The sequence below is a fragment of the Triticum urartu genome, chromosome 1A (assembly GCF_056163025.1).
Source record: "Triticum urartu cultivar PI428250 chromosome 1A, HENAU_Tu73, whole genome shotgun sequence".
NCBI classification, from domain to species: domain Eukaryota; kingdom Viridiplantae; phylum Streptophyta; class Magnoliopsida; order Poales; family Poaceae; genus Triticum; species Triticum urartu.
In genome coordinates this window covers 184145226-184170393 of record NC_141873.1, presented here as the reverse complement: position 1 = coordinate 184170393, position 25168 = coordinate 184145226, and positions in this window count along the sequence as shown.

Genomic DNA, 25168 nt, shown 5'->3' with positions numbered 1-25168 from the left:
GCGCGCGAAGCGGTACGAGTCGTGGCGCCCCTGGGCTTTACGCCTTCGACGTCACCCCCCAGTCTATTTCTTTTATTCAAATTCATTTGAATTTATAGAACACTTCAAACAGTTATAAGTCTTCAACCATAAGTCCAAATGAATTGATTCTTTTTGCATTGTGTTCTTTGATAAGAAATCTAGCAGCTCACCAAAAATGAGATTTTTCTGAGCTGTCTAGAATTTCTGGTGATTTTCAGAAGTGTTCTTGATATTTTCTTTTTGTGTTTAAAATTATTTTCAGAAGGTGAGGCTTGTCTTGAGGATCACCAGGAGGCTTGTGAACCTCATCTACACTAAGGCAAGGCACAAAAACATTTTCATGATGCCATTTCAATATTTGTGATTTTCTTACTTGAATGAAATGATTAATCCATGCATTTAAATAATTATTGAGTTATTTATATTCTGTTAAATATTGGTTAGTTGTTATGCTTGATTTACGGAATAGTTGAAACTAGTTTAGTGGACAAAGCAAGTTAAGATTTATTTGAGGTGATGTTAGAAATAATTTTGGTATGCATGTTACCAATTATTTAAAGCTATGTTTTTGCCCTCTTAGATTGATAAAAATTTGTTAGAAAATGTTCTATTAAATACTTGTTTAATCATATTACTTGTCTTACAGAATGTTTCAACCCAACTTAGTGATAAAGAAAGTAAGAGTTGTTGATAGTGAAATCTTTTTGACAAGCATATGAGAAATTTATCGGAGTTACTTTCTTGCGTAAGAAATCAATAAAACTTTTTGCAAAATATTTTGGTTAAGTTTTGAGTCATTTGAGAAAGTAGAGTAATTTGAGTTGTTGACGTTATGCTTGGTGTGTATAAGGATGACATCGGTCATTTTTATCATTATATGATGCAAGTGTTGTTTTGCATTCCATGGCATGCTATGACACTGGTCATTTTTAGTTTAAAGTTAAACCTGAATATAACTCAACTTGAATATACCGTTGACTGGGTCATGGTGCCGCTGAATCGAGTTTCTTTCCAGTGCAACCACATTTGCCTTTGTGGGAAGGCCTTGATCCGGTCCATTGACACGGCCTCTGGTCGGTGCCTCCATTTAGGGAAGGTTATGTCGTGCTTGCCCTGGCCTGGTAAGGAGACATAATCTTGTGTGCTCGTTGATGAGATTATGGTACCGAGTCCCCGAGTGGGAGTGTTCTCGAGTGGGAGTGTTTTGACCACCACGGTGGTCGGGTGTCTTTGGTAGACATGCGGCCACCCAGGACCATCCCGTTGGGGATTTGGGTCGGAGTGACCGGGAGAGTGCTGTGGCAATGGAGGGTTTTGTCGAAATGTTGTTGGTCCACCCGAATGGGAGTGCGGGGCCATGGGTTCCGTGGTGTGGGTACAGTGTGCTACCTCTGCAGAGTGTGTAATCTATCGATAGCCGAGTCCACGGCCATAGACACCTCATAGTAGGTCCCACCATGAGTCCATTTTTATTAAAAATTGCACAATAAGCTATGAACTTTGCATTGTTGATGGATGGCAGAAAGGCCATCGAGGCATTTGGGACCAAATGATGGTCGTGGTTGTGATCGCTGTAAGGATCATGAGTTGTTCTTGAGAAAGACCACTTTGGTGGTGTGTTTGTGATCTAGAGATGATCACAGTTGGTAAGCTGTCCCGAGGGACGTTAGTGTTGCATTATTAATAATTGGTTAAATATCATGATATTGTTTGACATTATGATTATGCCTATTGTGATCTTGCAAGTACATTCAATGTACTGACCTGGCGTGTCATGCCAGATTTCAGGAAAGTATCGTTGGAAAGGAGCGCGGTTCGAGTCTAGATCGTGTCCACATCGGTGTCCCCGTGATATGGAGATTCTGCCACGATGTTATTCCGCTGCCACGTAGTGTGCCGCTTGGCCTCGACAGCTGTTGTAATGTGACTTTGTTCCGCTAGCATCAATAAAGCGGTTGTTTTTCTGTACCAAGATGTTGTGTGTTGCCAGAAGACATAGTCTCTGGGCTGGCAATGCATGGTAAACCGGTCGCTCTGAGCTGGGGTGCCACACGGGGGCCATAAGTTTCACTAGTGGCTTCTCTCAAGAGCATAAGTATTCTACGGTGGGTGAACGAATTACTATTGAGCAATTGACAGAATTGAGCATAGTTATGAGAATATCTAGGTATGATCATGTATATAGGCATCACGTCCGAGACAAGTAGACCGACTCCTGCCTGCATCTACTACTATTACTCCACGCATCGACCGCTATCCAGCATGCATCTAGAGTATTAAGTTCATGAAAAGAGAGTAACACCTTAAGCAAGATGACATGATGTAGAGGGACAAATTCATGCAATATGATAAAAAAACCATCTTGTTATCCTCGATGGCAACAATACAATACGTCCCTTGATGCCCCTACTGTCACTGGGAAAGGACACCGCAAGATTGAACCCAAAGCTAAGCACTTCTCCCATTGCAAGAAAGATCAATCTAGTAGGCCAAACCAAACTGATAGTTCGAAGAGACTTGCAAAGATAACCAATCATACATAAAAGAATTCAGAGAAGATTCAAATATTGTTCATAGATATACTTGATCATAAACCCACAATTCATCGATCTCAACAAACACACCGCAAAAAGAAGATTACATCAAATAGATCTCCACAAGAGAGGGGGAGAACATTGTATTGAGATCCGAAAAGAGAGAAGAAGCCATCTAGCTTATAACTATGGACCAGAAGGTCTCAGGTAAACTACTCACACTTCATCGGAGAGGTTATGGTGTTGATGTAGAAGCCTTCCGTGATGGATACCCCCTCCGGCGGAGCTCCGGAACAGGCCCCAAGATGGGATCTCATGGATACAGGAAGTTACAGAAGTGGAATTAGGGTTTTGCCTCCGTATCTGATCGTTTGGGGGTACGTAGGTATATATAGGAGGAAGGAGTACGTCGGTGGAGCAACAGGGGGGCCCACGAGGGTGGAGGGCGCGCATGGGGGTAGGCGCGCCCCCTACCTCGTGGCCTCCTCCTTTGTTTCTTGACGTAGGGTCCAAGTCTCCTGGATCATGTTCGGTGAGAAAAGCATGTTCCCGAAGGTTTCATTCCGTTTGGACTCCGTTTGAGATTCCTTTTCTTCGAAACCCTAAAATAGGCAAAAAAATAGCAATTCTGGGCTGGGCCTCCGGTTAATAGGTTAGTCCCAAAAATAATATAAAAGTGGAAAATAAAGCCCAATAATGTCCAAAACAGTAGATAATATAGCATGGAGCAATCAAAAATTATAGATACGTTGGAGACGTATCAAGCATCCCCAAGCTTAATTCCTGCTCGTCGTCGAGGAGGTAAATGATAAAAATATAATTTTTGATGTGGAATGCTACTTGGCATAATTTTAATGTAATTCTTCTTAAATGTGGTATGAATATTCAGTTCCGAAAGATTCAAGATGAATGTTCATATTGACATAAAAATAATAATACTTCAAGCATACTAACAAAGCAATCATGTATTCTCAAAATAACATGGCCAAAGAAAGTTATCCCTACAAAATCATATAGTCTGGCTATGCTCTATCTTCACCACACAAAGTATTTAAATCATGCACAACCCCGATGACAAGCCAAGCAATTGGTTCATACTATTGACATTCTCAAAACTTTTTCAATCTTCACGCAATACATGAGCGTGAGCCATGGATATAGCACTATAGGTGGAATAGAATGGTCGTTATGGAGAAGACAAAAAGGGAGAAGATAGTCTCACATCAACTAGGCGTATCAACGGCTATGGAGATTCCCATCAATAGATATGAATGTGAGTGAGTAGGGATTTCCATGCAACGGATGCACTAGAGCTATAAGTATATGGAAGCTAAAAAAGAAACTAAGTGGGTGTGCATCCAACTCGCTTGCTCACGAAGACCTAGGGCAATTTGAGGAAACCCATCATTGGAATATACAAGCCAAGTTCTATAATGAAAAATTCCCACTAGTATATGAAAGTGATGAAATGAGAGACTCTCTACTATGAAGATCATGTTGCTACTTTGAAGCACAAGTGTGGTAAAAGGATAGTAGCATTTCCCCTTCTCTCTTTTTCTCTCAATTTTTTTGTTTGGGCCTTTTCTCTTTTTCTTTTTTATGGCCTCTTTTCTTTCTCTCTTTTTTTCGTCCGGAGTCTCATCCCGACTTGTGGGGGAATCATAGTCTCCATCATCCTTTCCTCACTTGGGACAATGCTCTAATAATGATGATCATCACACTTTTATTTTCTTACAACTCAACAATTACAACTCGGTACTTAGAACAAAATATGACTCTATATGAATGCCTCTGGCAGTGTACAGGGATATGCAATGACTCATGAGTGACATGTATGAAATAATTATGAATGGTGGCTTTGCCACAAATACGATGTCAACTACATGATCATGCTAAGCAATGTGACAATGATGGAGTGTGTCATAATAAACGGAACGGTGGAAAGTTGTATGGCAATATATCTTGGAATGGCTATGGAAATGCCATAATAGGTAGGTATGGTGGCTGTTTAGAGGAAGGTATATGGTGGGTGTATGATACCGGCGAAAGGTGCGCGGTATTAGAGAGGCTAGCAATGGTGGAAGGGTGAGAGTCCATATAATCCATGGACTCAACATTAGTCATAAAGAACTCATATACTTATTGCAAAAATCTACAAGTTATCAAAGCGAAGTATTACGCGCATGCTCCTAGGGGGTAGATTGGTACGAAAAGACCATCGCTCGTCCCCGACCTCCACTCATAAGGAAGACAATCAATAAATAAATCATGCTCCGACTTCATCACATAACGGTTCACCATACGTGCATGCTACGGGAATCACAAACTTTAACACAAGTATTTCTCAAATTCACAACTACTCAACTAGCACAACTTTAATATCACCATCTTCATATCTTAAAACAATTACAAGCATCAAACTTCTCATAGTATTCAACACACTCATAAGAAAGTTTTTACTATTCTTGAATACCAAGCATATTAGGATTATTTAAGCAAATTACCATGCTATTTAAGACTCTAAAAATAATCTAAGTGAACCATGAGAGTTCAATAGTTTCTATAAAACAAATCCACCACCGTGCTCTAAAAGATATAAGTGAAGTACTAGAGCAAAACTATATAACTCAAATGATATAAGCGAAGAACATAGAGTATTCTAACAAATTCCAAATCATGTATGGCTCTCTCAAAAGGTGTGCACAGCAAGGATGATTGTGGTAAACTAACAAATAAAGACTCAAATAATACAAGACGCTCCAAGAAAAACACATATTTATGCGGTGAATAAAAATATAGCTCGAAGTAAAGTTACCGATAGAAGTAGACGAAAGAGGGGAACTTGAAAACTTCACAACACAAAACTCAAAGTAGAAAATATCATGAGCTCCGTTAGGGAAACAAAACAAAAGACCACTTCAAGGTACTGTAATGAACTCATTCTTTATTTATATTGGTGTTAAACCTACTGTATTCCAACTTCTCTATGGTTTATAAACTATTTTACTAGCCATAGATTCATCAAAATAAGCAAACAACACACGAAAAACAGAATCTGTCAAAAACAGAACAGTCTGTAGTAATTTGTAGCTAGCGCAAGATCTGGAACCCCAAAAATTCAAAAATAAATTTCTGGACGTGAGGAATTTATCTATTAATCATATGCCAAAATAATTATCTAAATATCACTTTCCAAATAAAAATGGCAGCAATTCTCGTGAGCGCTAAAGTTTCTGTTTTTTACAGCAAGATATCAAGACTTTCCCCAAGTCTTCCCAACGGTTGTACTTGGCACAAACACTAATTAAACACAGAAAACACAACCAAAACAGAGGCTAGGTAAATTATTTATTACTAAACAGGAGCAAAAAGCAAGGAATAAAAAGAAAATTGGGTTGCCTCCCAACAAGCGCTATCGTTTAACGCCCCTAGCTAGGCATAAAAAGCAAGGATAGATCTAGGTATTGCCATCTTTGGTAGGCAATCCATAAGTGGCTCTCATAATAGATTCATAAGGTCATTTAATTTTATTTCTAGGAAAGTGTTCCATGCCTTTCATTAACGGAAATTGGAATCTAATATTTCCTTCCTTCATATCAATAATTGCACCAATCGTTCTAAGGAAAGGTCTACCAAGAATAATAGGACATGAAGGATTGCAATCTATGTCAAGAACAATAAAATCTACGGGCACATAATTCCTATTTGCAACAATAAGAACATCATCAATTCTTCCCATAGGTTTCTTAATAGTGGAATCCGCAAGGTGCAAGTTTAGAGAGCAATCATCAAAATCACGGGAACCTAACAAATCAGACAAAGTCTTTGGAATCGTGGAAACACTAGCACCCAAATCACAGAAAGCATAGAACTCATGATCTTTAATCTGAACTTTAATAGTTGGTTCCCACTCATCATAAAGTTTTCTAGGGATAGAAACTTCCAACTCGAGGTTTTTTTCATAAGATTGCATCAAGACATCAACGATATGTTTAGTAAACGCTTTATTTTGACTATAAACATGAGGAGAATTTAGCACGGATTGCAACAAGGAAATACAATCAATCAAAGAGAAATTTTCATAATTAAATTCCTTGAAATCCAAAATAGTGGGTTTAGCAACATCTAGGGTTTTAATTTCTTCAATCCCAATTTCATCAATTTTAGCATCAAGATCTAAAAAATCCGAATTTTTGGAACGCCTTCTAGGTAAAGGTGGATCATATTCAGTCCCATCATTATCAAGATTCATATTGCAAAACAAAGATTTAATAGGGGACACATTAATAACTTTTAGATCTTCATCTTTATTTTCATAAAAATCCGGTTTAGCGGCCATCCTATTAACTAAGGTAGCCTGCTTATCCAAAATTTCAGCAGTCAATTAATTTGGGATCTTAAACCATCAAATTCTTTAGACATATCATCAAGCTCTTTATTCATAAAACTCATAAACCTTTTTTGGTCCTTAAGCTTGTTTCTAAAGAAACTATTATGCTCAAATTGCAAGACCATAAAAATCCTAACATTGTTTTCAATTTCTTCTAACCTTTTAAGGTGAAGATCACCAAATCGAGGAAGAGCCATCGAGACAAGCAGGCAATCCAACACACAAGCAAACAAAAAGCAAGCAGGCAAAAAGAGGCAAAGAGAGAAAGAGAGGGAGGATAGAGAGAGAGGGCAAATAAAACGGCAAGGGTGAAGTGGGGGGAGAGGAAAATGAGAGGCAAATGGCAAATAATGTAATGCAGGAGATAAGGATTGTGATGGGTGCTTGGTATGTTGACTTTTGCGTAGAATCGGCGCCAGAAATGGCTCGTTGTCCGAAGTCAAATCTTGACTTGCAAGAACCTTCCTGGCAACGGTGCCAGAAATTCTTCTTGCTACCTCTTGAGCATTGTGTTGGATTTCCCCAAAGAGGAAAGGATGATACAGCAAAGTAGCGTAAGTATTTCCCTCAGTTTTTGAGAACCAAGGTATCAATCCAGTAGGAGGTTGCGTACGCGTCCCCTAGTACCTGCACAAAGCAAATAACTCCTCGCAACCAACGTGATTAGGGGTTGTCAATCCCTTCATGGTCACTTACGAGAGTGAGATCTCATAGATATGATAAGATAATATTTTTGGTATTTTTATGATAAATATGCAAAGTAAAATAAAATCAAAGTAAAAAAGCAAAGGAAATAACTAAGTATTGGAAGATTAATATGATGAAGATAGACCCGGGGGCCATAGGTATCACTAGTGGCTTCTCTCAAGAGCATAAGTATTTTACGGTGGGTGAACGAATTACTGTTGAGAAATTGACAGAATTGAGCATAGTTATGAGAATATCTAGGTATGATCATGTATATAGGCATCACGTCCGAGACAAGTAGACTGACTCCTGCCTGCATCTAGTACTATTACTCCACTCATCGACCTCTATCCAGCATGCATCTAGAGTATTAAGTTCATGAAAAGAGAGTAACGCCTTAAGCAAGATGACATGATGTAGAGGGATAAATTCATGCAATATGATGAAAACCCCATCTTGTTATCCTTGATGGCAACAATACAATACATGCCTTGCTGCCCCTATTGTCACTGGGAAAGGACACCGCAAGATAGAACACAAAGCTAAGCACTTCTCCCATTGCAAGAAAGATCAATCTAGTAGGCCAAACCAAACTGATAATTCGAAGAGACTTGCAAAGATAACCAATCATACTTAAAAGAATTCAGAGAAGATTCAAATATTGTTCATATATAGACTTGAGCATAAACCCACAATTCATCGGTCTCAACAAACACACCGCAAAAAGAAGATTACATCAAAAAGATCTCCACAAGAGAGGGGGAGAACATTGTATTGAGATCCAAAAAGAGAGAAGAAGCCATCTAGCTAATAATTATGGACCCGAAGGTCTGAGGTAAACTACTCACACTTCATCGGAGAGGCTATGGTGTTGATGTAGAAGCCCTCCGTGATGGATACACCCTCCGGCGAAGCTGTGGAATAGGCCCCAAGATGGGATCTCGTGGATACATGAAGTTACGGCAGTGGAATTAGGGTTTTGGCTCCGTATCTGATCGTTTTGGGGTACGTAGGTATATATAGGAGGAAGGAGTACGTCGGTGGAGTAACAGGGGGCCCACGAGGGTGGAGGGCGCGCCTGGGGGGTAGGCGCGCCCCCCTACCTCGTGGCCTCCTCCTTTGTTTCTTGACGTAGGGTCCAAGTCTCCTGGATCATGTTTGGTAAGAAAATCATGTTCCCGAAGGTTTTATTCCGTTTGGACTTTGTTTGATATTCCTTTTCTTCGAAACCCTAAAATAGGCAAAAAAAACAGGAATTCTGGGCTGGGCCTCCGGTTAATAGGTTAGTCCCAAAAATAATATAAAAGTGGAAAATAAAGCCCAATAATGTCCTAAACAGTAGATAATATAGCATGGAGCAATCAAAAATTATAGATACGTTGGAGATGTATCAGTACCATGGATATTCAAGGAGTTCATACTAACAACATTGCAATCATGCTCATCATTCAAAGATTTAGTGGCAAACATTTTAATGCATTCTTCTTCTAACACTTTGGCACAATTGTCCTTCCCATCATACTCACGAAAGATATTAAAAAGATGAAGCGTATGAGGCAAACTCAATTCCATTTTTTATACTTTTCTTTTATAAACTAAACTAGTGCTAAAACAAGAAACAAAAAGATTCGATTGCAAGATCTAAAGATATACCTTCAATCAGTCACCTCCCCAGCAACGGCGCCAGAAAAGAGCTTGATGTCTACTACACATCCTTCTTCTTGTAGACGTTGTTGGGCCTCCAAGTGCAGAGGTTTGTAGGACAGTGGCAAATTTCCCTCAAGTGGATGACCTAAGGTTTATCAATCCATAGGAGGCGTAGGATGAAGATGGTCTCTCTCAAGCAACCCTGCAACCAAATAACAAAGAGTCTCTTGTGTCCCCAACACACCCAATACAATGGTAAATTGTATGGGTGCACTAGTTCGGCGAAGAGATGGTGATACAAGTGGTATATGGATGGTAGATAAAGGTTTTTGTAATCTGAAATTATAAAAACAGCAAGGTAACTAATGATAAAAGTCAGCGTAAATGGTATTGCAATGATAGGAAACAAGGCCTAGGGTTCATACTTTCACTAGTGAAAGTCCTCTCAACAATAATAACATAGTTTTATCATATAACAATCCCTCAACATGCAACAAAGAGTCACTCCAAAGTCACTAATAGCGGAGAACAATTGAAGAGATTATGGTAGGGTACGAAACCACCTCAAAGTTATTCTTTCTAATCAATCCGTTGGGCTATTCCTATAAGTGTCACAAACAGCCCTAGAGTTCGTACTAGAATAACACCTTAAGACACAAATCAACCAAAACCCTAATGTCACCTAGATACTCCAATGTCACCTCAAGTATCCGTGGGTATGACTATACGATATGCATCACACAATCTCAGATTCATCTATTCAACCAACACATAGAACCTCAAAGAGTGCCCCAAAGTTTCTACCAGAGAATCACGACGAAAATGTGTGCCAACCCCTATGCATAGGTTCATGGGCGGAACCCGCAAGTTGATCACCAAAACATACATCAAGTGAATCAATAGAATAACCCATTGTCACCACGGTTATCCCACGCAAGACATACATCAAGTGTTCTCAAATCCTTAAAGACTCAATCCGATAAGATAACTTCAAAGGGAAAACTCAATCCATTACAAGAGAGTAGAGGGGGAGAAACATCATAAGATCCAACTATAATAGCAAAGCTCGCAATACATCAAGATCGTATCACCTCAAGAACACGAGAGAGAGAGAGAGAGGGAGAGAGAGAGAGAGATCAGACACATAGCTACTGGTACATACCCTCAGCCCCGAGGGAGAACTACTCCCTCCTCATCATGGAGAGCACCGGGATGATGAAGATGGCCACCAGAGAAGGATTCCCCCTCTGGCAGGGTGCCGGAAGGGGTCTAGATTGGTTTTTGGTGGCTACGGAGGCTTCTGGTGGCGGAACTCCCGATCTATTGTGCTCCCCGAAGTTTTTAGGGTATATGGGTATATATGGGAGGAAGAAGTGTGTCGGGGGAGCCACGAGGGGCCCACGAGGGTGGAGGGCACGCCCAGGGGGGTGGGCACGCCCCCTGCCTCATGCCTTCCTCGTTGCTTCCCTTATGTACAGCCCAAGTCTTCTGGATTGCTTCCGTTCCAAAAATAAGTTCTGTGAAGTTTCAGGTCAATTGGACTCCGTTTGATTTTCCTTTTCTGCGATACTCTAAAACAAGGAAAAATAGAAACTGGCACGGGGCTCTAGGTTAATAGGTTAGTCCAAAAAATCATATAAAATAGCATATAAATGCATATAAAACATGCAAAGTTGATAATATAATAGCATGGAACAATAAAAAATTATAGATACGTTGGAGACGTATCACATGTAACATGCCTCGTGGAGGCGTTTAAATTCGTGTTTGATATTGTGGGAACAATATGTCTTGTAATATTTGCTTTGAGATTTTGCGATATTCTTTCTATTTGCTTTGTGTTCTGTGTCGGCAGAGCTTGGCCCCGCGCATACCTCAACCGCCGTTGGGCCGACCAGAGACCAGGACAGACCAAGGAGTGAGGGGCTATGTGACCAGTTAGGCTCCTGAGTCGCGATGCTCAGGAGTCCCCCTTGATGCGCAAACAGCTTATAGGAAGGATACGCAAGGATAGGTTAATGTTCTACGTCGACAGAGCCCGGCCCCGCGCATACCTCAACTGCCGTTGGGTCGACCGGAGACCTGGACGGACCAAGGAGTGAGGGGCTATGTGACCAGTTAGGCTCATGAGTCGCGATGCTTTGGAGTCCCCCTTGACGTGCAAACATTCTCCATACCTTTTCCCTCGCCAAGGCTCGGGTCGGGAGGGGCGTGCGATGACCAGGTCTGAGGAACCTGGTAGGGTGGCGTAGGCTTGGGCGTGACCCGAGTGCAGCCCCCATGCCCAGCCCCCTCACGCGGCTCTCCCGAGGGGAGGCGTTGCGGTGAGGCCGGACACTAAGCTCTGGGGCTCCCTGAGGTTGGTACGGCCATGAGGCTGCCCTCAGTTATTTATCACCAGCACAGAGCATAGTGCTTCCGCTTGTGCATGGGCATAGCTGCTCCTCGGCAGTGTCGACGGCCAGAGCGGAGCATGGTGCTTCCACCGGTGCGTGGGTGGGGGAGTCCCTACCGCGGAGAGCCCCCGGGGCGTGTACAGCCCCGCCCTGACACGTGGCTTGCACAGCAGGGCTAGACGAGGTGTATCTGGGCACTCGTGAGCCGGCACGGGACTCACGAGGCCCTACCTCAAGGCGGGTTGTGCCTGGTCTTGGTTCTTGTTTGCTGTGTTGGTCCTGCGAGGTGGTCAGGCGACCTGCGCCGAACGAATCTCCTGAGGTTATCGCGTGAGAAAGATAAGCACCAACGGCCCCAGGAGGTGACGTGAACGGTGCCGGCTCACCAGACAGAGCTCAGCCGCTGTATTTATCGACGCTGCAGGGATGGGCCCGAGCACAGACATCGTGCTTAACTTACTCATGCAAAGGGTCCTGAAGAAAGACGGCCGGAGCGTGGCTCCCATGGTGTGTGGCGATCGAGCAGGTAATAATCACAGGTAGATTAAGCATGGAAGCAGCAGGCTTAAGTAAATGCAGGGAAGATGCATGCCATTGGGTCAGGCCCGAGCGGCTTGGGGATGGTGCAGCCCGAGGGGCACCCCCAACAAGGTAAGCTAAAGGCATAAAAAGGGATACATGCCACAGGGACGGACCCATGCGGCCTGGGAATGGTGCATCCCTGGGGGCGCTCCCAGCTGAATGAACTTGGAAAATGTCACCTGGTTCTGTTGATGAAGGAGAGTTGGGGCAGCTTAAGGTATGCGGTGTAGGGGCTACTCCTCATGAGCCACCGGGGCCCTGAGCCTCGGGAGGCTCTGGGGGTCCAGGGGGTTCCTTGAGGACCGTCTTCATCTCCATTAGCACAGCGTGGTGCCTGGCCTCCTGAGCCGCCAGGAGGCTCCACAGGTTGGGTTGATAGGCGGTCGCCACGCTCGGCAGGCCAAAAGGCATGCGAACATAGCTGTGAGGTGGGCCCTCGCAGCTTCCCACGCGCGAAGGTCAAAAAAGCTCCTGAGAAGCGGCCCGGTTGAGCCCTGGGACGTCAATGCAGATGCGTAGCCCGGCATCCTAGCGCTGGATGGGGAGATGCGCCTAGTGAGCGGCGGTCGCCGCGCATGGCCCTTGCGTCTTGCAGTTCCTGAGCGGTCTTGGTGATGAACTCCTGAACGGTGGGCAATCCTTGCCGTGTGTTCTCCTGAGGGAAACGTGCCGTGAAGCACACCTCCAAGTGGTGCCCAAGCGCCTCCCTCGTGATGTTGGCAAAGTCTGAGGCCCTCCAGAAGAGAGCCCCCGAGCCCTGGCCGAGAGGGGGGGCTGGGCACGCTTTCCTATGCGATGGAGGTAGGCTCCCTACGCATGGGTTCCTATCCTAATGAGGCGCCGCTTGCCTGAGGGCCTGCATGGCGCAACTGCTTCTTCTTCTTAGGGGTGGTCTTAGGAGGGCGCTCGCCCCGGCTATCGGGGTCGTCGATTGGTGCCTGGGTCATCGATTGAAAGATGGTCTTCGCCTGCCAAAGGCTCTGGTGGTGATGTTGTCCTGGGCTGCACGGTGACCTCCCTCCTGCCGTCCTGGTGGCCTTGGTCTCATTGCACCGATATGTAAACCTTTTCTTGACACCTCGGGACTCTGCGCCTGCGCTTGCTTCTTTAGCACCAAAGGGGAAACGAGGACACTACGCGCGTTGGCGCCCGCCTGGTGCCCGCCTACCTTGGTCGTCATGGCTTGCATCACAAGTACTTCACGAGGTGCTCCTTGCCTTGATCTCTCCGCCCCTCACGAGCCATCCTGGTAAGGCCGCCCCCGAGGAGGTCTTGCATCATCCGCCTCGCGAGGCTTGGCCCCTCGTGAGGGTCTAGAGTGTTTGCTGGTGAAGATGGGTCGTACAGGGCCGCTGGTGGAGCCACGCCGTGGGCCGCAGGCAGGCAAGTCTGGGGACCCCCATTCCTAGGACGCTGACAGTTATGTTTGTTCCTGAGGACTCGGGAGAAGTCTTGCTATATGTAGTCATGTGGATTTGGTATTCATTTGATATTTTTGATGAGATGTATGTTGTCTCTCCTCAAGTGGTGTCATTTGAACATCGACTACATGACACTTCACCATTGTTTGGGCCTAGGGGAAGGCATTGGGAAGTAATAAGTAGATGATGGGTTGCTAGAGTGACAGAAGCTAAAACCCTAGTTTATGTGTTGCTTCGTAAGGGGCTGATTTGGATCCATATGTTTCATGTTATGGTTAGGTTTACCTTAATACTTCTTTTGTAGTTGCGGATGCTTGCAAGAGGGGTTAATCATAAGTGGGATGCTTATCCAAGTAAGGTAAGTACCCAAGAACCGGTCCACCCACATGTCAAATTATCAAAGTACCGAACGCAAATCATATGAGCGTGATAAAAACTAGCTTGACGATAATTCCCATGTGTCCTAGGGAGCGCTTTCCTTTATACTCCCTCCGTTCCTAAATATTTGTCTTTTTAGAGGTTTCAGATGGTGACTATATACGGAGCAAAATGAGTGAATCTACACTCTAAAATATGTCTATATACATCCGTATGTGGTGACCATTTGAAATATCTAGAAAGACAAATATTTAGGAATGGAGGGAGTATAAGAGTTTGTCCAGGCTTATCCTTTTCTACAAAAAGGATTGGGCCATCTTGCTGCACCTTATTTACTTTTATTACTTGGTACCCATTACCAATTACCTTATCACAAAACTACATGTTACCAATAATTCTAGTGCTTGTAGAGAATACCTTACTGAAAACTGCTTATCATTTCCTTTTACTCCTCGTTGGGTTCGACACTCTTACTTATCGAAAGGAATACGATAGATCCCCTATACTTGTGGGTCATCAACACGGACCAGGGATGACAAGAACAAGCTGCAGGATTCCAACACCCTGCTGGGTAAACAGTTAAAGGACGTGCGAGCCCAGCTAGTGGACGCCGTAAAAGAGAACATGAAGCTACGGGGTGACATATTCAGTATGCTTTTGAACTTACTGTCGGTGTCAAAACCGGCGGATCTCGGGTAGGGGGTCCTGAACTGTGCGCCTAAGGTTGATGGTAACAGGAGGTGGGGGACAAAATGTTTACCCAGGTTCGGGCCCTCTCGATGGAGGTAAGACCCTACTTCCTCCTTGATTGATCTTGACGATATGAGTATTACAAGAGTTGATCTACCACGAGATCGTAGAGGCTAAACCCTAGAAGCTAGCCTATGATTATGATTGTTGTTGTCCTATGGACTAAACCCTTCGGTTTATATAGACATCAGAGGGGGCTAGGGTTACACAGAGTCGGTTATAGAGAAGGAGATCTACATATCTGAATTGCCAAGCTTGCCTTCCACGCAAAGGAGAGTCCCACCCGGACACGGGATGAAGTCTTCGATCTTGTATCTTCATAGTCCAACAGTTCGGCCAAAGTATATAGTCCGGCTATCCAGTACCCCCTAATCCAGGACTCCCTCAGTAGCCCCTGAACCAGGCTTCAATGATGATGAGTCCAGCGCGCAGATTGTCTTCGGCATTGCAAGGCGGGTTTTTCTCCAAATACTCTGTTGAAGATTTTGAACACAAAGATTGTGTCCGGCTTTGTAAAACAAATTCCACATACCACCGTAGAGAGTATAATATTCCACAAATCTAATCTGCTGACAACCTTTCATAAAGTGACGTCCCACCGTGGCCCGGTCATTACGACCCGTTTTTCCCTGCCTGCTACTGCACGTGTTGCGAGGTGGTTTTATTGGCATGTCTTTTCGAAGCAGAGATCGTGTTCCCCTTATCACGGGATTCTCATCAATACGGATATGGGTAACCCAACCGCGCCATCAATCGCGGCACTTGGGGAATAAGTGATTTTATGGGGCAAGTAGGGAGGCACACAGTTTCTACCGCCTTTATAAAGGGACAAGGATTCCTCTTTTTCACCCATGCCTTCTTCTTCCCCTGCCCATCCATTCTTGCGTACTCGAGCTCCAGCGCCCAAGTTCTCATCTTCTCCGCAAAGCCATTCCAAACATGTCCGGAGCGGGAGGCAAGTGGATGGTCTCCTTCGTTAAGAAGGAGAACATTACAAAGCTCTGGGAAGCCGAATACCTGGCCGCAAACATCGCGCACCAGCTCCCAGACGCTGGGCATATTGTCTCTACTCCAGAACCCCATGAGAGGGTTGTATTCCTCACCCACTTCATCCGCGGACTGGGATTTCCCTTCCACCCATTTGTCCGTGGGCTCATGTTCTACTACGGGCTGGACTTCCATGATCTGGCCCCCAATTTCATCCTCAACATCGCGGCGTTTATCGTCGTGTGCGAGGCCTTCCTCCGCATCAAGCCCCATTTCGGCCTGTGGCTGAAGACCTTCAACATGAAACCGAAGGTGGTGGTAGGCCAGCAAGCGGAGTGCGGAGGCGCCATGGTGGGCAAAATGCCCAATGTCACCTGGCTCGAAGGCGCCTATGTGGAGACCGTGCAGGGGTGGCAATCGGGGTGGTTCTACATCACCGAGCTGCACGACACCAACTGGGTGGCGGCCCTCGAATTTCGATCAGGCATCCCCACGCGGCTCACCTCCTGGAAAGAGAAGGGCCTATTCCGGGGTTCATTGGTGGAGCTGACCGGACTCCAGAACTGTGTTAAAAATATGATAAGCAAGAAAATCAAGCTTGTCAATGTGGTCCAGGTCATGCTCTTCCGCCGGATCCTTCCGTGTCAAAGACGGGCATTCAATATGTGGGAGTTCGACACGGCCAAGCACCAGACGCTGCGAGAGCTTTTCGACATGACGCACAAAGACGTCTGGAAGGTGCTGTTCAAGGCCACCGAGGTACCTCCTCCCCTTACCAAGGATCACGGACTCAGCGCAAAGCGCCCTGCCAATCCGGTAAGCTCTTTATATCATAAGATGTTCCTTTTCCTAGTATAATCATGTGAGGGATCTGAGCCTCCACGCCATTTTAATAGGACTGGGTAGAGACAGCGGAGCGGATCGATTGTCCGGCCCCATTGCCCGAAGATCCAGCAAGGGCTCTCTTAGCGGAGATGCTGGTTCCGGCGCCCTATGAGGTGCCGGAGAAGAAGGCCAAGAAGAAGGCCGCGGGGACCAGGAAAGGTCTCCGGTGCAAGGTTGTATCGGACTCATCGTCCGAGAACACCGAGGCGCACTCCTCCCACGAAAACGAGGAGGAGGAAGAGGAAAGTTCTCCCCCCCAACCGGGGAGGACAAGAAAAGGAAGGCCGCCCCATCTGGGGAGGCCGAAGGGTCCAAGAAGGGAAGGACCCTCCTTCCGGTCCACTCCACAACAGCCGCTTACAGCGACGAGGAGTGGTTGCCCAGGGACAAGCCCCTAGCGAAGTCGTAAGTATCCGGATACTATAATAGTTCTAGTATGTTTTGTTTTATTGCTTCTTATCATGTCAAACATGATCATGCAGTCCATCCAAAGCCCATATTGACGTATCTTCTTCAGATGAGTCTTTGGGCCAGTCGGTGATGAACAGTGATGCACTCCCGACAGCCACCTCCCCCTGGCCCACGGACGACATCGAGGTGTTGTCTCAAAGGGCATCAGACCGAGGCGACATCCCAGATGCCGGGCGCATGGGGGGTAAGACTCCCGTGGGTTCTAATGACGGGGGCCGCAGCAAGTTTGGCCCCCAGCCGGATACTGCGCTGGACCCTCCAGTGGTTCCGGATTTTGTCAGGAAACCCCTCGCTAAGTGGGGCGAGCCGTCTGTGCCAATGGCCTTTGTCCATCCAGAGGCATCGGACAACTTGCTGGAAGCGTTTCCATTTACGAAGAGCACCGCACTATCATGAGTGCGGTGGTCGTGAAGGTTCGGTCCGCCAAAAGCGGATTGACCGAAGCCTATGCCAGCCTCCTAACAGGCTTTGAGGTAAGTAATCGAATTATGAGAAAATATCACAGCATAGACAGTAGCCCCTGATGCTCTGTTTGGTGTTCGCAAAGAAAGGCCGAACAGAGGATCAAATAACGATCACAGGAGTCTAATCAGAATATGTCTATGTGAATAAGCAGGCTTCGCTGTTGGCTGCTACCGCTCATACAGCAGAGGTCTCCGGACTAAAGCGGGACCTTGAGCGGTCTGAGGAAGAGCTCGGCCTTACCAAGAGGGATCTTGAAGAGAACAAAGGTAAGTGATACCCCGTCTGTATATTGATAAAGAAAAAAGTGGTTATTAGATCATAGGATCATCATAAATTTTGCTAGGGGCCACGACTGAAGTGGCGGCCCTAAAGGAGGCACTGTCCGAGGCCGAAGACAGAGCGGCCCAGGAGCACATCGAGCACGAGAAGCAAGAGGCCCGAGTCGGTGAAGTTCAGCAAGAGCTCCAGGATGTCGTCAAAAAATACTAGTCCTTGGAGCGTGACTCTAAGACGCAGGGGTCCGAGCTTCTGAAGGCCCTGGAGAACACACAAAATGCCAAGGCCGAAGATCAAAAGGCCCTCCAGGAGATTCAGGCAGCCAAGAAGATAGCGGCAGGTAAGGCATTCATTATGCAAAGCAAGCATGTGAAGGAAACTTTCCTTTTACTTACCCGAATTCGGAGCTCTCCAGGAGCGTTCGCAGATCTACCTAGTAGCGTATCGGATGCCGTGGAGTTCTACCGGGCCGAGGAATAGAGCTCGACGGAAAAGTTGTTCTGGTCTCAATATACTGGGACTGAACATCTGATGCCCTTGAGAGACCAGCTGAAGTAACTGGTCAAGCTTCACAAGGCGGCCGAACTGGCCATGAAGGGTCTCATAGTCCGGATGTGGCCTGGCGAGCCCCTGCCTAGCAGCTACTTCGGCCTGGTAAAGCGGCTTGTGAATGCCTGCCCACGGTTTGAAGTCATAAAGCAGTCCGTCGGCATTGAAGGTGCGCGCAGGGCCTTTGCCCGTGCGAAAGTGCATTGGGCGAAGATGGACGCCAAAAAGCTGGTGCAGGAGGGGCCACCGGAGGGCAAGGAGCATCGCCACCCCGAAAAGTATTATGATAGTTTCCTAAAGGGTGCCCGCCTTGTTATAACACCCTCGATGCGGCTATATCTCCCACGTGTCGGAGCATGACTTAGAAGCATAACCGCATTGAAGGCAATGTCGCAAGAGAGTTAATCTTCACACAACCCATGTAATGAATAAGGAAAGGGATACATAGTTGGCTTACAATCGCCACTTCACACAATACATGAATATAATATTACATCATCCAGATACAATCAAGGTCCGACTACGGAACCAAAATAAAAGAAGACTACCCCTAATGCTACAGATCCCCGATCGCCCCGACTGGGCTCCTCTACTGATCAACTATAAACGGAACAACATAACGAACATGATCATCATCGAGCTCCTCCTTGGGCTCGGTTGCGTCAACTGCATGGTATCATCGGCACCTGCAACTGGTTTTGGAAGTAAACTGTGAGTCACGGGGACTCAGCAATCTCACACCCTCGCGATCAAGACTATTTAAGCTTATGGGTAGGGAAAAGGTATGAGGTGGAGCTGCAGCAAGCATTAGCATATATGGTGGCTAACATACGCAAAAGAGAGCGAGAAGAGAAGGCAAGGCACGTTCGAGAATCTATGATCAAGAAGTGATCCAAGACTACTTATGTCAAGCATAACTCCAACACCGTGTTCACTTCCCGGACCCCGCCGAGAAGAGACCATCACCGCTACACACGCGGTTGATGCATTTTAATTAAGATGAGTTTCAGGTTTTCTACAATCGGACATTAACAAATTCCCATCTGCCCATAACCACGGGCACGGCTTTCGAAAGTTCAAATCCCTGTAGGGGTGTCCCAACTTAGCCCATCACAAGCTCTCACGGTCAACCAAGTATATTCCTTCTCCCAAGACAAACCAATCAGACTCGGAATCCCGGTTACAAGACATCTCGACAATGGTAAAACAAGTCCAGCAAAGCCACCCGAATGTGCCGACAAATCCCGATAGGAGCTGCACATATCTCGTTCTCAGGGCACACCAGATAAGCAATCCGTACAACTAAAATCAGCCCTCGAGTTTCCAGGAGGTGGCGCTACAAGGGGCTCTAGTTTGGACCAACACTCAGAGGAGCCCTGGCCCAGGGGTTTAAATAAAGATGACCCTTGAGTCTGCAGAACCCAAGGGAAAAAGGCTTAGGTGGCAAATGGTAAAACCAAGGTTGGGCCTTGCTGGAGGAGTTTTGTTCAAGGCGAACTGTCAAGAGGTTCCCATTATAACCCAACCGCATAAGGAACGCAAAATCCAGGAACATAACAGAGGCATGACGGAAACTAGGGTGGCAAGAGTGGAACAAAACACCAGGCATAAGGCCAAGCCTTCCACCCTTTACCAAGTATATAGATGCATTAATTAAATAAGATATATTGTGATATCCCAACAAAATATACATGTTCCAACATGAAACAAACTCCAATCTTCACCTACAACTATCAACGCTATAAGAGGGTCTGAGCAAAGCGGTAACATAGCCAAACAACGGTTTGCTAGGACAAGGTGGGTTAGAGGCTTGACATGGCAAAATGCGAGGCATGATATAGCAAGTGGTAGGTATCGCGGCATAGCAAAACAACGAGCAACTAGCAAGAAAAGATAGAAGTGATTTCGAGGGTATGGTCATCTTGCCTGAGATCCCGCAAGGAAGAAGAACGAGTCCATGAAGAAGACAAACGGACGAAGTTGAATGGATCCTCACAAACGCGACGTTAACGGAACCAACCCTAAGAAGCAACACCAGAAAGAAGCAAACAACATAGTAAACAAACAAAACATCAACATGGCATGATGCACAACCAAGTATGATGCATGTCCGGTTTTAAAGAAGCATGGCATGGCAAAGTGCACAAGCAAAACTACAAGTTAAGTGGAGCTCAATATGCAACGAGTTGCATATTGACGGAACACCACATTCAAGTTATTTAGTTTGATCTCATTTATGTACCCAACTATATTAAATGTTGATTAACATGGCAAGAGGTGAAGCAAAGTAAAACTACCTATCTAGGCAAGTTTAAATGAGGCCGGAACAACAACCAACAAGTCCGGAAAAATCCTCATGAGCATTATTAGATTTAGTACTGTTCTGCCCTAAACACAATTTTAGAGTTGTTAAACATGCAAAGAAGAGTGCATCATGTTAAACTAGGCATTTTTCTACCCCAAATACATATAAAGTTTGTTAAGTTTGGAGCTACGGTTAATTTGTTATGAATTAAAGCATTTTAGCATAGCAATAGGCAAATTTAAACAAACAACATTTTAAACATTTATAACATGCATGAAAGTGGCATATTATTAAACTAGATGCAATTCTAAGCATTTTACATATAAAGTTTAATTAATTCTGATGCATGGTTATTTAATTATGAGAAATGCAAGAAAATGGCATACTTCTATAATTATGCAATGCACTAGATATTAGGAAAAACGTCAGCAGGGAAAAAAATGTAGCCGGGCCGAATCTGGTCTACCGGGCTGCACAGGACAGTAGGCGCCGGGGGTGGCCTCGCCTAGTGGGCTGAGGCCCAGTTGGTAGGGAGGAGGCCGGGCAGGCCGGCCCGCTTGCTCGATCGGGTCGAGGCAGGCCTAGCGTGGTCAACACGCTCGTGCCTGTACAGAAGAGACGCGGGTCGGGGTTGTCCTGCTCGAGCAGAGGCGAAGCAGAGCAGATTGATAGGGGTGCAGCGGGCACGATGCAGAGCAGCAGACGAGCTCCGGCGAGTGGGCAAGGCGGAGGGAGAAGGGCAGCGAAGAGGAACTTGGCGCGGGGCAACGGCTTGGACTCCGACGAGGCTTGCTGGAGTCGAGGAGGGAGGGATCCAGCGGCGGCTCGCGGTGGTCCTGGACGGTGACGAAGCAGAGGAACGGCCCACGGCGATGGCGAAACAGAGGAGGGCTGGCGCGGGCAATGATGCAGCGGGGCGTGGGCTTCGGCAGGGGCGGTGACCTTGACGCAGGGGAGAGGTGGAGGCGTGGATTTGGCGAGGAGGCGGAGTTCCTGCGCACGAGGAACGGCGCGGGGAAGGAAGGCTGGGGGCGGGTCCATGGCGCGGGGTAGGCAAGGATCTCGTCGAGGCGCTGTCGGGTGGAGCATCAAACCGAAGGCCATGGCGGCAGTGCTCCATCGGGCGCCCATGGCGAACCTGCTGGAGGTGGACGCTGGCGACGCAGCTGGTCGCGAGGACGGGCGTGAACGCAGCTGAGCTCGGGAGCGATCTCCTGCGCGGGATGGAGGTGGCTGCTGGAGCCTCGGCGAGATCCTGCTCGGGAAAGGAATGAGGAGGCCTGCGCGGTCGGGACAAGAGACTCGCGGCAGCGAGGCTGCGGGCGTGGTGGCTCGCCAAGAGGAGAAGGAGGTAGCGATCTGGTTGGGCGGCGCTGAAAGCAAGGTGGAGCTGGTCGGGGCCGCTGGTTTGATCTGACAGGAGAGGAAAACAAGGAGGATTTGGATTGGGGAGGATCCCGAGGTGGGAGATGAGTGTGGCGGTGGCGGCAGGGACAAAAGTCCTAGAATTTAGGGTTTCGCAAAATAGGCTAGTGGTTGATCTATATATAGCAAGTTGGTTAGGTTAGGGGCTATCTCGTCCCTCCGATAAAAATCATACGGTCCTGGATAAATAGGTTAGGGAGCCCAATTAAAAAACGGAGACATTTTGTAGATGTTTGGGGATGATCCGGACAACGGTGACGACTGCCCGGGTCGGGTCCGGGGAAGTTTCGGACGCGCACTTGAGGGGTCGGTGCACTGTGCAAAGAGGGTTTTTCGGACCGTGCGATCGCATCGGACGGATCCGGATGCGAAGAGGGGTAGGTAGATAGACTAGGTGGGCTGTGGCGAGGCTGAGAGGAGAGAAGAGAGAGAGGGACCGGCAGCAGTTTCCAGAGACCAAAAACGTTCGACGAAAAGACCGGCTACTACTGCCGCTATAGTTTAACGGTTGGGCTATCAAACGAACTCCGAATGCGATGAAATTTGGCAGGCGGTCTACTGACAACAAAAAAACACCGCACGCCAACATTCATCCCATTCCGAGAACATTTTTCGGCCCCTTATAAAATAATATTTCGAACGTGCCGCGGGCGCGTGCAAGTGTGTCTGGGCTCAGAACGGACAACAGACGGAACTGGGGGAACCCGGACGAATGCAAGTTTCGAAAACATGATGATGCAATGTGGATGATGACATGGCAAGATGCAACACGCAAACAAATGACAAGGCAACAATAGCAAATAAATGGAAGACACCTGGCGCAATGGTCTCGGGGCGTCACACTTGTGGCGGAGGGATGTGCTAAAGATGTAATATTTGAATGAGTGTACTCATGTGATCCTGTAATATGAAACGAGTTCATGTGCGCTATATAATTCTTGTCGATTTAAAATATTACCTTCTGTGCGGCCGTTTATAAAATCTGAGAGTTGGCCAGTCATCGGCTTCTGCCCCCATGTAACTAGTATTGAGGTGTTCGGGATAAATATTAAACACTCTTTATCCAAAAAAATTGGTCCTTTAAGGAGGTGTTTAGCGCAGCGAACAAGGCAATCGGACTATACAGTTTTATCACTCTCACTTAGCCATAGAAGTATACAATTTTAAATTTTGGCGAAGCCTCTAGTATTCGGAAGGCCGAACTTGGGGTGCTATATACGCCTAAATCGGACAAGGCCGATTCCTCGCCCGAAACGGAAAAAATCTTTAAGGATTTGAGACCTCTCGAACAGTGACCAGCTCTCGCCGCATCATGGCAGTTAGTTTTCGGCTTTCTCTACTGAGGTGCTCGTCCAGAACAACCGGGACACAATCGCAGTAGTTCTCCCAATGCTACCTTAGCCGATATAGTGGAACATAAGGTACCAAAACATGGGAGCCGGGGAAACCCAACTATTGACCCAAGACATGATTCGGAGCTGATGCATATAATTCTATAAGTTCGGGCTGCCGCATTGTCGAGAGTGTTCGGACTTTTCTTGCCGTGTTATGGGGAACATTGAAGCCCCTGGCGCACTGGATGTACCAGAATGTACGGGTGCAATTTGTCATAAATAAGCAGACAGGGAAAAAAGATGAAGAAATGCAATAATAAGCTAACGCTGTGCATTGTTATTTAAATGATACGTCAAAGCGTACGTATAAAAGTAGTGCAATAAGAAAAATAGGACTATTTGACATGTCCTATCCAAGGGCAGGCTGCGTGTGGGTATGTAAAACCGGTATAGCGATCGTTATCAGAGACCACCTTGGGATTCCCTTGTACGTCAAAGCTTCTTGCTTCCTTGGTGTTTCCTTCCTGTGATGGGTCCGATAATCAGGGTATCGGAGAGCGCCTTCAGAGAATAGGGTCCTGAAAGGAAGAAAATGGTAAAGATATACGGGTCCTGAGGCGGTTGAGCCGCATTGTGGGCCGTGTCATAGCCGTGCCTCCACTTATTCCCATGGTATCTTGAGTGCGTAATTATGGACGCACGGTGCAAATTTCGCCGCTTGATTGGGACTTGGATGGAGGCCGAATTGCTAGGCGAGCTCAGAACGTGCCGGGCGATCCTGTTGCAGGGTACTCCGGACTTGCTTGAAGGTGCCGGGGGCTTTATCGCCGAATTGGTGGTTTGCCTCAGAAGGCTGCTTTGTACTTCTGCTGCGAGCGCCGCAGTGTGCTCCTCCGTACGGAGCGAGCGTTCTGTGTTTCCATTAACGGTTATAACCCCGTGTGGTCCTGGCATTTTGAGCTTTAGGTATGCATAATGCGGTACCGCATTGAATCTGGCGAATGTGGTTCGTCCGAGCAGTGTGTGATACCCATTGCAGAAGGGGACGATATCGAAGATCAACTCCTCGCTTCGGAAGTTGTTCGGGGATCCGAAGACCACTTCCAGTGTGATTGAGCCTGTGCAACAGGCGTCTACACCTGGTATGACACCTTTAAAGGTGGTTTTTGTGGATTTGATCCTCGAGGGATCGATACCCATTTTGCGCACTGTATCCTGATAGAGCAGGTTCAGGCTGCTGCCACTGTCCATAAGGACTCGAGTGAGGTGAAATCCGTCGATGATGGTGTCAAGGACCAATGCGGAAGAACCGCCAAGACGTATACTCGTAGGGTGGTCCCTACGATCGAAAGTGATCGGACAAGAAGACCATGGATTGCGTATAACTTTGGGGCGGCTGGCTCGATCGCATAGACGTCCCTTAGTGCACTCTTCCATTCCCGCTTGGGAATATGGATTGCGTATATCATGTTCACCGTTTTCACTTGTCGATGAAATTTCTTCTGTCCTCCTGTGTTCGGCGGCCGAGGCTCCTCCTCGTCGTCGCTATGCAGCCCCTTTTCCTTGTTTTCGGCATTCAACTTGCCGGCCTTTTTGAACACCCAGCATTCTCTGTTGGTGTGGTTGGCTGGTTTATCGGGGGTGCCGTGAATTTGACACGAGCGA